Here is a 13,724-nt window from a genome sequence, read left to right as displayed (position 1 = left end):
TAGTGAAAAATGTCAATGTGGGTGTGACCGAATTACTTAAATAGTGTATAATCTTTTTTTATTATTGGCTAAAAATCTTATGTTGTTAGTAATAAAGCCATCTTTTCCTTTCACATGAACAATCTGTAACACTGATTTAGAGCCATGAATTAGCCCTGGGTAATTTTTTTTCTTTCTATCAGCCCTCTTCATCCTTTCACTCAACCACCCTCATCAAGAATATGCACAATTTGGACATGGTTGATGTGGTGTTCACATCTCCAAGTGGTGACCTCTGGGCTGACAACTCCAGTGGTCCCTGATTTTTCATGTATAATATTATAATATCAAAGGAAAAACAATGAAAACAGAAAATCCTTAACTACTTCCTTTCTGCATTTGACTTTCCTTTATGATCTAGTTCAGGAACCAGCATTTAATAACTTATTCCATCTGGATTGAATCCATCTGTGCCACTGAAAAATTGGAGATACTGTTCTCATTCTGTCCCTAAAGCCTTATGAACAAAGCTTCCTCTTCCTTCTTCCTTTTTTGAAATTATTCTAGATTACACCTGGATCTCTTTGCCACAATCATAAATTATTTTTTGTAACACTCATGGCACCCCCTTCTCACACTGGAAGTTCCTAAAATAGTTACATAGTTACCATGGAGCATATATCTACTCAAAGCAATAGCTCATGATATATATATATATATATATGTATATATACATATATATATATACATATATATATATATATACACATCACTCTCAGTAGGGAGAATGTGCATGCATTGGGATGATGTGTGAGGGGCCCACATATGTGGGATCCATTTGGAAGGGCAATTTGAGCCCCTGAAACTATAGGATTCTGAATGTATTCTGGTGATATCATCATGCTGCTCTAACAAGACCTGCTTCTCTTGGTTCAGTGTCTCTGTGGTTTGCTCCCCTGGTTTCACTAGATCAGCTCCTCTATGGGCACATTGTTCTACTGGGCCCTATTGGTCTTGTATTCTCTGTTGGTATATTCATCTCTTTAGAGTTATTCCCAACATCTCAGCTTTATTCTGCTAGGGTATATAGTGGCCAAAATCTCTCCTTAATAAGAAAAACTGTTAGCTCTTTAGTCAGGGCCACCATGCTCAGCTAGCAAGTGATCCAGCAAAATAAACACTTTTTAAAAATATGATGTTACAGGTAGTAATCCATCCTACACAACACCAGCATCTCAGCAGACAGGCTAAATCAGGTTAGTCAGCTAAGGGGATGCCTACCCCAGACTTCCCATGGTAGAATGGGAAGTTGAGGGACATTTGTTCCAATGACCATGAAGGTGACTCAGGATTTCATGGTGGAGCTTGCCTTGTCTTTTGTTCTTGACATTGGACTTTGATGACTCTAGAAAAGAGAATGAGGTTGATGATTTTGTACAACTGCCTCACTGAAATCGAACTCTTATGCAAGTCAAGACATAACCCTGTCATGCCATTGGTTTTCTTTGAAAATGAAGAATGGGTGGGAGAAGCATTCATCCACAGGGTTCTTTGCTGGTCCTTGCCTCTCTCCTTCTCCCTCCTCCCTACTCCCAATCCCACCATGGCAGAGACAGCACTTGTTGCGTTCCAGGTGATGGATTCATGGCACAGAAAATCTTCCACTGCAGAGATGGGCTTATGTACTACAAAGATTTCCTCATTCTCCCTCACTATATAGACTTCACAGTACACCAAGTGGTCCTAACTTCAGCACCTAGCAAGAAGATAACCCTGAAGACCCCTCTTGCTTCATCCTCAGTACACACAGCCACTGATACTGGGATGCTTTATTCATCACAACTACACCCCAGAATTCCAGGCCAACAGAGTACACAAAGTGAAGAAATATGCAGGTGGCTAGGTGGTGCAGTGGATAAAGCATCGGCCCTGGAGTCAGGAGTACCTGGGTTCAAATCCGGTCTCAGACACTTAATAATTACCTAGCTGTGTGGCCTTGGGCAAGCCACTTAACCCTATTTGCCTTGCAAAAACATAAAAAAAAAGTGAAGAAATGAACAGAGCTTCATCACTGACCCTGGGGTTCTGAGCCCCAAAGAAAGAGTGCAAGATGTGTTTGGAATCAAGGCAAGGTCTGGCTTCTGTGGAATCTCAATCACAGATAATGGCAAAATGGGGAGCCCCAAGTGAGCATCATCTCCACTAGTGGCATATACTTTCTCAAGGAGGAGGAACATGACTGTTTCCTAGGTGAGGTCATGACCAGATGGGAGAATCTAGTGGTGTCTCCTGCAGGAATCACACTAAAGGAAGTCAATGAAATCTTTCAGTAAACCAAGAAAGGGAAGCTGGCCTTCTAAATGAGGATGATGTGCTAGTAGCTCCCATTGCTCGTATGAATATGAAGAAGAATTGGAACTACCCCCTAGAGGGGGCATCCAAGGACACCAAGAAATAGCATTTGTGGAAAGTAGTCACCAGCACCATGAGAAATAGAGATATTGGCTTTACCTGCTGGCCCAGGCCAGTGTCTATATGGTCCTGTTGGATTCTTCCCAAGGAAACTACATTTTCCAAATTAACATGATCAAATACATCAAGAAGGAATTCAACAACCTCCAGGTTATTGGTGGCAATGTGTTGACAGCTGCACAAGCAAAAAAAACCTCATTAATGCTGGGGTGGATGCCCTGAGGATTGGCATGGACAGCGACTCTATCTGTATCACACTGGAAGTCTTGCCATGTGGGGCGATAATCACTGCTTACAAGGTCTCAGAATATGCATGTTGTTTCATCCAAAATATGGACCACATTGCCAAAGCCTTGGTCTTGGAGCTTCCACAGTGATGATGGACTCTGTTGGCAGCCACCACAGAGGCTCCAGGCAAGTGCTTCTCTGATGGAATCTGGCTACAGAAATACTGGTGGATGATGCCCACGATGCTACAGATTAGGACCTCAGCAGCCAAAACTGATACTTCAATGAAGAAGACAAATTAAAGTGGCTCAAGGGGTATCTGGGTTGTGCAGGACAAAGGTTTATGCAGCATAAATTTGGTCCCTACTTGATTGCTGGCATTCAACACTACTGCCAAGATATTGGTTACAAGATTCTAACTCAAGTCAGAGCATAATGTAGTCAGGGGAGCTGAAATTTGAGAACAGGATATCATCTGCTCAGGTGGAAGGTGGCCTTGGTTAGCTCCATTCTTATGATATATGGCTTTTCTGGGAAGTGGCCGTGCTTGCTTTTACTGTCTCTCTTGCTTCTCCCTCTCTAGGTTTTTCAGTAAAAAAAAAAAAAAAAGGATTTAAAAAAATAAAATGAAGTATGAACAACATTAAAAAAGTCTCCTCAAAGAAATAGTCATCTGAAAGATATTGGTCTAACCAACTTAACTAGAAATTCGTGGATGAAAAACGCATATTGCCCAAATCAAGATTTGGCTGGAGCAGGAGTGAGTGAGCTCATCTATGTATAAATCTTGAAAAAGCACTTCAGATGGGTGATGAGCTAGTCCCATAATTGAATAATAGGTGATTCATATGTATTTGAGATATTTACAGCAATTCAATGATGCCAAAGTGCATGCTCTTCCTGACAGCTATCCTTTAAATTTTTTTCATTTACAGGTAAACATAATTTTTGACATTCATCTTTTGTAAAATTTTGAGTTCCACAATTTTCTACCTCCATCTCTTGCCCCCTCCCCTTCAGTGAGTAATCTGATGTAGTTTATGATTGTACAATCATGTTAAACATGTTTCCATATTAGTCATGTTGTGAAAGAAGAACCAGAACAAAAGGGAAGAAGTCATGAGAAAGAAAAAAACATGAAACAAATTTTAAAAAATGAATGCAGTATGTTTTGATCTGCATTCAGATTTCATAGACTTTTTCTCTGGATGTAGATGGCATTTTCCTTCACAAATGTTTTAGAATTATCTTTGATCATTAAACTGCTAAGTCCATTTTAGTTGATCATCACATAATGTTGCTGTTAAAAACACCTATCTTTTTAATTACAATATTTTCCTGATGATGCTATATGAATAAGTGAATGAAAAACATGTATTATGTACTTGTTCTGTGTCAAGAACTATGCTTTAAAGCCATTATACCAAAAAAATTGAAATTTCATGTTGCTTAAATGACAAGGGAAAACTGCAGGGTAGGTATAAGTGGGCTGCAGCATCTTATTAAGTATGATATATTCACAAAGAATAGTATAAAACCATGGAGACTTTGAAATATACTGAGAGTAGGAACAAGAGAAGAATAGAATGAATACTGCATGGGTGAGCTCGAATTATTTGTGTTTTTACTTTTTTAACATTTTAACATTTTATTTGTTTTCCAATGATATACCATAGTAATATGCACCCATCATTTTTTGCAAGGCTCTGAATTCTACAATTTTCCCCCCCTCCTTCCCACCCCAGAAAGCTGTTTGACAGTCTTTACATTGTTTCCATGCCATATATTGGTATAAATTGAGTGTTATAAGAGTAAACATAAGTATAAACATAAATCCCCTCCCCCCAAGAAGATGAGAAACCTCAAGGAGAGAGAGAGAGAGAGAGAGAGAGAGAGAGAGAGAGAGAGAGAGAGAGAGAGAGAGAGAGAGAGAGAGAGGAGAGAGAGAGAGAGAGAAATTGTACTTCAGTCTGTGTTCAGATTGTCTCTGGGGTGAGTTGCTTTCTCTCTATCATAAGTCCACCAGAGAAGTTGCTTCAAAATTTTCCCCACAGTTGCTATTATTAGCTGTACTTCCACTCTATTTCTCCCCACTCTCATTTATTCTATTCTCCCTCTCCTTTCATCCTGGCCCTGTCTAAAAGTGTGTTGAATCTGAGAACCCTCTTCCTCGATCTTCCTTCTCTTCTATCCCCTATTCCCCCCTTCCCTTCCCCTATTCCCCTTCATCCTGTCCCTTTCCTCCCATCCTTCTCCAGGACAAGATAGATTTCCTCACCCTATTAAGTGTGTATGTCATTTCCTCCCTGAGCCATTTCCAACGAGAAGGAAGGCCCGCTCATCCCCCCCTTGCCTTCCCCACCTCCACTCCATTGAAAAAAGCTTTTTCTTGACTCTCATGTGAAATCTCTCAGCTTCTTCATTTCCTTTTCCTTCCTCCCAGTACTTTCCCCCATCACCCATTGACTCCATCAATTTACCATATCATACCATTATATTCTGCTCCTTCCCGTGTCCTGTCTATATATGCTCCGTCTAACAGCTCTTATAAATGAGAAAGTTCATATGAGTTATCAATATCTTCTTCCCATGCAGGAATACAAACAGTTCAATATCATTAACTTCCTCATAGTTAGTCCTTCTCTTCCACCCCCTCTATGGTTCACCAGAGTCCTGTACTTGGAGATCAAACTTTCTGTTCAGCTCTGGTTGTTTCAATAGGAAAGTTTGAAAGTCCCCTGTTTCATTGAAAGTCCATCTTTTCCCCTGAAAGAGGATGTTCAGTTTTGCTGGGTAGTTGATTTTCGGTTGTAAACCAAGATCTTTTGCCTTCTGGAATATCATATTCCAATTCCTATGAGCCATTAAAGTAGAGGCTGCTAGATCCTGTGTAATCCTGACTATGGAGCCTTGGTAGTTGAAATGTTTGTTTCTGTCAGCTTTTAGAATTTTCTCTTTGATTTGGGAGTTTTGGAATTTGGCTATAATATTCCTGGAAGTTTTTCTTTTGGGATCTCTTTCAGAGCATAATCGCTGAATTCTCTTGATTATTTTGCTGTATTATTTCTTGAAAAATGAAGTCTAGCCTCTTTTCCTGATTGTGGCTTTCAGATAGCCCAATAATTTTTAAATTATTTCTTCTGCATCTGTTTTCGAGGTCAGTTGTTTTTCCAATGAGATATTTCATTTTTGACTTTTTTGGCAGTTTTATTTCTTCCTGCTTTCTTCCTTCAGGATTTTTTTTTTTTTTGCAAGGCAATGGGGTTAAGTGGCTTGCCCAAGGCCACACAGCTAGGTAATTATTGCCTGAAACCGGATTTGAACTCAGGTACTCCTGACTCCAGGGCTGGTGCTCTATCCACTGCGCCACCTAGCCGCCCCTCTTCCTGCTTTCTTGCAATGTCATCAGCTTCCTTTAGTTCCATTTTGCATTTGAAGGAGTTATTTTCTTCAGAGAGCTTTTTTAATCTCCTTTTCCAGCTGGCCAGTTTTGCTTTTCAAGGCATTCTTTTTCTCATTTGCCTTTTGTTTTGCTTTTTCCATTAGGCCTAAATTGGTTTTTAATATATTATTTTCTTCAGCATTTTTTTTGTATATCTTTCACCAAGCTGTTGATTTGGTTTTCATGATTTTTCTGCATTGCTCTCATTTCTCCTCCCAATTTTTCCTCCACCTCCCTTAATTGCTTTTCAAAGTCTTTTTTTGAGATCATCCATAGTCTGAGCCCATGTTTTATTTCTCTTGGAGGTTTTGGATACAGAAGCTTTGACTTTGTTGTCATCTGAGTATGTGTTTTGATCTTCCATGGGACTAAAGTAATTCTCTATGGTCAGAATCTTCTTCTTTTTCTGTTGTTTACTCATTTCCTCAGCCCAAGATTAATTTACAACACTTCCAAGACTTTGGGGGTTTTTTTTTGGGACACCCCACTGGGACCTTTATTCCTCCAAAGTCTTATGTTCTCTAGTCTGTGCTTTGATATGTAGATGACCACGGCAGTACCCTCTGCCCTGGTGCTTTGGTTATTTAGTATGGAAGCCCAAATGACAATATCTGAGTGTAGGCAAAGAGCAGAGTCCTACCCCAGAGAGAGCAGAGAAATCTCTGCAGACTTCCCTTACCGTCTCTGCAGGCTGTTTTCTCCAGATTCTCGCTGCAGAATCTGCAGTTGTGCTCCCTCACTCCACACTCACCCAGGTGCAGCAGAGTTCTCTCTCTGCCACTTCAAGTTGTTGCTGGTGATCTCTGGGCTGAGCTGGGCTGCATTGGACTGTGCTGGGCTGGGCTGGACTGGGCTGCACCATGGCTTTTTTCCCAACCCCCAGTCCTGGTGAAACACACCTTTCCAGCAGAACTTCTAAGTTATATTGGACTGGGAAAATGTATTATTCAGTCTTTCTGTGGGTTCTGCCCCTCTACATTTTGACTAGCGCCATCATTTGTTTGTTTTTTGGGGTGTTTGGGGGGATCAGAGTTCCCAGGAAATGCTGCCTTCATGCTGCCATCTTGGCCCCACCCCCCCTCAGTTATTTGTTTTTAAAAATGTGATATGGGAAATTATAGGAGATTCTCTGTGAAGGATTTATAGAAAGAAATAGTTGAGTCCCATTGAATGAAAATGTAAAAAAAGGGATAAAGATAAAATACATAGCAATGATATCATTGATATCCAAGCATTTATGGTTTACATTTAAATAGCACTTCATTGCTGTTTTAAGTTAAGTATCTCATTTACTCATAATAAACTACTATAAGATAAGCAAATGTTTATTGAATTGATTTGAGATGGGGAGTACAAATATTTTTTAAACAACAAATATCTTTTTTAAATGAAGAAATTGAGGTTCAAAGAGATTTGAAAGCAAAAAAGTGGAAGAATCAGAACTCAAACCCTGCTTTTTTTTATTCTAAACTCTTTGGGAAGGACCAAGAATTAAATTATTTCTAGACAGTTTAAAAATTGTGACTTTTAAAAAAGTGCCCTTTGATACCTCCCCAGTCATATTGCTCCATTACTATGGAAGCAAAAAAAAGGTCACAGAGGATAGAAGACCATTTTGTATTTTGATCAGCTTCATAAGTCATCATTTACTAAAAAAAATGCATCATATGTTGATGAAGTAATTTATTGATTTCTTTTGATGATGTTTGATGATTTTTATTCTATGTATTAGTATTTGTATTCATTTATACCATATATAATATATAATTCAACATATCCTCCACTAATATCTTATTCCAATATGTCATTATGTTGCTATGGATCTTTAAAGGCTGTACCAATGCAATATATACTCTGGCGGGTTCTGGAAAGACTCCCAGTACATCTTGGCAATGGACTGCTTGCCTGTCTGTTATCCAAAGACCAGTTTAACTAAATTTGAAATGAATCATCATTAAAGAATAGGATGGAAGGTGATAGATAATTTTTAAAATTTTGGTTATAGCAACACTTAAAGTTTGTCTACTAACTCATGAGGGGCTTCAGTCTGAAACAATGGAAGAATTACTTACACAAATTAGTTATAGATCTTTGAAATATTAAAGTGTAAAATTGATGATTAATTACTGATTGATTAAGAGTTTTCAGTTAATCACTGAAAGGAATATTTATGGATCAAATTTGAATTTAATTGTGTAAGCCTTAGAAGTAGAGCTTAGGTGCCCAAATCTTAAGGGATTCAAGTTGGTCCTGTCTCTTGAGGGAGATGAGGAAAATGAGTAGTAAATGAGTCTACCAGGTCAGGAGATGTTTTGTCCAACACTGTCTCTCCAGTGTTAAGTGAAATCTGTCAAAGGACTTTCCAGAGGGTCCTACTCAGCTCTGTATTTTTCCTGTTCTTATGGATTCTGGAGATCCCTCTTGCCATTCAGTGAGATATGTAGTTTACCCTTCACCATTCTTATCAATCAATCATAGTTTCAGTTTAGTTTGCTTTACTGGGCCTTACGTAACCATCAAACTGTATAAAAAGCTGCTTTGATTATAAGGTATGTCTCAGGACTCTGAGGGTCCATTAGTCTTTGTTATTGGCAACTGCTAGCCTTTGCTAATAATAAATAGATTATGCTCTGACTTTTATGTATCATATTTTCTTCATAGCAGATTTATATCATGACAAAAGAACTAAAATGCCAAAGAGGAGTAGAAATTAGAAAGATAACTAAAGAGTGCACTAAGACATTCAAGGAGTAGATTGATAGAAATAAAAATATTAATATTAATCAAAGCAATTATGATATATAAACACTTTCTTTAACATCTTGCAGCAAAGGGGTAGGAGACAGGCAGAAATACTAAGAAGAAAGCAGAATTGTCAATAAATAGGGCAACTCACAAAATGATTTTTAAATGGTTGCATATTGGCTGAAACAACCTTTTAACATCTGTCTGAAACAAGAAAAATCAGTTCAGATTGTCTATGACTACTACAAGATTTATGAGCATTCAGTGAGACTGCAGTGACATTTACAATGCCATTTAATAAGTTTAACAAACCAATATATATATATGATGAATGCACTCTAAAAAATCAAGGGAAAGGAAGCATTTTGATGTAAGGATAAACAGAAATATTAATGGAAATCAGCCAAAGAAGTTTTTGAAAACATTAACAAATTTTCAGGATATAAAGTTGACAGTACACATTCTAAGGTATGGAAGGAAGTATACATTTCATTGAACTTCAAGTCATTTTAAACTATTAGTTTCTAGAATTAAAAAATCCCATTCCAAGGACTAATCAGTAGTAAAAGGTGTGAGCAGTACTGACATAGCAGAGCTGGTTGATCTAGCCAGTGACCTCCCAGCAATGTCCCATTTTGTTTCAGCTGATGTTTTGGAGGAATCACAATTATTCCTGATATTTGAACAAGAGATGCCAGAATGTAAAGATAAAATGGAGAATGCTGGAGAGTTACTGGTCCTTGGGAAGAGCGGGAATAGAACAATGCTTCTGAGAAAAGGTTTCAAAGGAAAGCTTCTCCAGTAGGTACAAGGCTTGTCCAAGTCAACTTCTTATTCCTTTCTGATGCTCTTTTACTCCTAGTATAGAGAGGACACTCTATCCTCACTGAACTAGAGCAAGACCTTCCTTATCTGCCTTTCAGGGTTCTATCATACTTCAGAGCAGAAAGGATTGACTCAATTCTACCGTTATTGTCTCAAGCCCCAACTGCCTATGTTGTTTCTCACTGTTGGGAGTCTATTAGTAGCCCAGGTTCCTTTAGCTACTCAAAAAAAGGATATTTACTTTAAAGTAAGAAAAAGTATACAAATGTTCTGCCCTACACCCATCCCTACACAGTGTCATGGGGTCTTACTCTTTTTTGGGGGTGTGCGCAAGGCAATGGGGTTAAGTGACTTGCCCAAGGTCACACAGCTAGATAATTATTAAGTGTCTGAGGCCAAATTTGAACTCAATTCCTCTTGATTCCAGGGCCAGTGCTCTATCCACTGCACCACCTAGCTGCCCCAGGGATCTTACTCTTAGTTACTATATAGTATTAGTTTTTTTTTTCAAATTAATATCCAAATGTAACATGACTCCTGGATGAATCCTTATCTCAGATGTTGTTGATTGGGAGAGATTCCAAAGGTTACTACTTGTTTCTCTGAACAGTGATGCTGAACTGGAGACAAGATTCAGAGCTGGGAAGCTTGGACACACACTCTCCTAACTGGAAGCTCCAATCTCTTCACTTTGAAAGGAAAAAAGCAATTTCATAGATCAGGGATGATACCCTGTTTCTTGAGACTACATTATGTCCTTAGTGAAGAGGACCTAAGGCATCATTTCTCATCAGTCACAAATAGAATGTCACCAAAAGGAATAGGATTGGAGAGCTTAAGCTGAGGCTTGCTTAGGTCAGCTACAAAGTTAGTTTTGAAAAATAGCTTCTCTGAACTGCATGGTCAACAGACCAAAACTTAGTTTCAGAACATCAACATATACTACACAATGTTCCCAAGGCAATGCAATAACAGGACATCATGATTCTCCAGGGTGGAAGATTCCTAATATCTCCATTAAGAAGATATCATCAAATGTATTCTGCAAGTGTGCTACTAACTTTAAACAAAGATTAAATTATTTCATCTAAAAAGCCAAGTCTATACTAGCAAAGTGTAGAACTTAATTAACTGGGTCATACATATGTATATACTTTTTGTCTTGATTCTCAATTATTTTGTTTCCAGATACGTTTTCTAGTTTAATAAACAGACAAAAACTATTTAGTATCCACTTTGGTGGATTGTTTTTCTTCTGGTTTGTTGGTTAATATGGAATTTACCAAAAAATGCAAATAGCAATCAAAAGTCTCCTTTTCTAGGGGTGCCTAGGTGCCACAGTGGATAGAGCACTGGCCCTGGAGTCAGGAGGACCTGAGTTCAAATCTGGCCTCAGACATTTATTAATTACCTAGCTGTGTGGTCTTGGGCAAGACACTTAACCCTATTGCCTTGCAAAAACTTAAAAAAAAGGTCTCCTTTTCTTGTCCCTACTCAAAATTCTCTTCTATAATATTCAATTAAAACATAATTCACTTATGTTAATAAGCTTATTTAAAAATACCTCTGTGAGGACAAAAAAAATCACTCTCTGAAGGAAGATTTTGCTTTTTATTCATTCATATCTTAGCCCAAGTTTCTTTAAATAGATAATCTAATTTTTACCTGGGATTAATGATAGGAGTTTTGATTGGTGGAGAGAGAAGATGTAATTCTGAAGTTTTCAAAAGTTTTACAGGGACTAACATCCTTTGTTAACAGGGTCTAGATTTTTCCTGAAGCATTGTTCAGGTGTTTAGGTCTAGAAAAGCACTGAAAGTCATGACTAAGACATTATGTTATTGTAATTCAACTGTTATTGAAATTTCTCTTCTCATCTTTGCTTTCAACTTCCCTGACTTCAGTCAAGTCTCAGCTAAGTTTCCTTTTCTACAAGAAGCCTTTTCCAGTGGTCTTTCTATGACTTAATACTATTCATTTGAGACTATCTCCAATTTATCCTCTACATATTTTCTTTGTATGTAGTTATTTACTTGCTGTCTCCTCCATTAGACTGAAAGTTCCTGGAGGGCAGGGCTTATTTTCCCTCCCTTCTTTGTATCCTAACACATAGTAGACACTCAATAAATGCTTGCTGACTGTCAAAATCCTACAAGATTACATGAAAGATAGAATAGCAGAGATGATTTTTTGACATCTTCTGATTATTACTATTAAATGAGGAATTGAGTAATGAGACATTTTCATCAAAGTTGTATGCCATTCAGGGAGGCTGTTCAGTAGAGAGTATCCAGATGGATTAAGAGGTTCTATATGAACAGTGCTCCTATTTACCTTTGGCATTATCGAGTGCATCAAGCAGTGGTACATTGGAGAATCTTTTAAGTGATAGTATTTACTCAAACATTCAACAGGTATTTATTAAGCAGGGCCATCTCCAGTAGTCCTGATTCTTATCTGGCTAATGATCCCAGATGACTCTGAAAGAGAAAGGTAATTATGCACAGCACCCACTCACTCAAATCCAGGTCATGTACATGTCATTGGCATCACCTCCTGAAGTCATGGTCTTCTTTGAGGACAAAGGTTGCATCATTATCAACATCATCATCATCAACAACAACAATAATACTTGAAAAACCAAGTGGATAAGGGCTAATCTATTGTATCAATTCTAATAATGCAGTTGAATGGGTAACCATTCATCTTGGTTGGAAAGAACATGGGTAATGAACTGGGTCCAAAACTGAATAGGAGGAGAGAGGGCTAGAATGGTCTTTAGAAAATTATGAAGAATGTATAATTGTCTCAAGTTTCTACCTAAGGCCAAAACATATCTCTCTCTCCATCTATCATTTATACCATCATCTCTCTATCTAGCTCCACATAAGATATACTTTTACTAACACTATATGACTGAAAGTCAGGACTAATAAAGTCTCTAAAGAATGAAAGTTTCATTTCATCTCCAAAACAATGGAAAGGATGTCTTGTTTACCCTTAAACAGTAAAATCTGCCATCACTATAAATAGTAGTTGAATAGCTTAGCCTGGGCTCTTCTTCTAGCCTCAATTTCTCTTGACATTTGGCCTTTGAGAACTGTTTTATAGACTTGGTTAAAATGAGGAATAGATCTTTGCTTAAATCAAAGATGACTGTTAATAATCTCATCTTCCTTTCTGAACATTACAGATTTATTTAGTGCTGTAGTAGCATGGACATTGTGAGCAGTTCACTGAGACTTTGATAATGCCAGAGACAGATGATTGCAATGGATGAGTTATTCTTTGTCCCAAATCTGATACTTAAGAAAAGAAACCTGTCTTTGAGCAGCTTTGTTTCCCATTCCTTCAACATTTACAAGGTTCATTTGTTTTTTGAGGGCTGCTCTTATATAAAAGTTCAATATAATCTCTCTCTTGATTCCAGAAGTTTTTCCCCATTATACACTATACCTTAAAAAGTTTATCTCAATCAGAAATTTTTTTTTAATATTCGAGGATCTGTCTGATGATATAACAATGATGCTGATACTGATGATGACAACCATGATTTGGTTGCAGCAACTCATTAAAAATGACAAACTCCTAAGTATTGATGAGTATCCATACAAATGAAATCAAGGATTGGTTAAAGTATGGAAGGAAAAATACACCCACTACAACTATCTCTTAGGATTGAACAACTGTGGTAAGAGGTCTGCTTCTGTAAAAAGGGGGTCATAACCTTGGTGCTAAATGCATATGAAAAAAAAAAGAATTCCTGTTTATAACTGTCATATGAAAATTTGGGAACAGCTGCAGATTGAAGTGATGGCAGATTTTACTACTGGAGTATAAATAAGTCATCTTTCCCCACCCAAGCAGCAGAGCCAAGCTGGTCTGAGCTGTCAGGGAGGTGAACTCTCTGATTCTCCTGTGTAAATTAAAACATTCAGATACTCTGGGAATAGTTTAGAAGAGTTAACAACACCATCTCCATAATGATTAATTTAAATATGCTTTGCCTGGAAAATGTTTTCCTTATCAAATT

At 37.8% G+C, this 13,724-nt stretch overlaps 1 pseudogene; it reads left to right on the top strand.

Annotated features, from left to right (window-relative positions):
- Positions 1–1,497: 1,497 nt before the first annotated feature.
- The window catches only part of LOC141499112 (inosine-5'-monophosphate dehydrogenase 2-like), a 93,963-nt pseudogene continuing 81,736 nt past the window's right edge, over positions 1,498–13,724 (top strand).

This window comes from Macrotis lagotis, chromosome X (assembly GCF_037893015.1).
Source record: "Macrotis lagotis isolate mMagLag1 chromosome X, bilby.v1.9.chrom.fasta, whole genome shotgun sequence".
NCBI lineage: Eukaryota > Metazoa > Chordata > Mammalia > Peramelemorphia > Peramelidae > Macrotis > Macrotis lagotis.
This window is presented reverse-complemented; position numbering and strand designations above follow the sequence as displayed.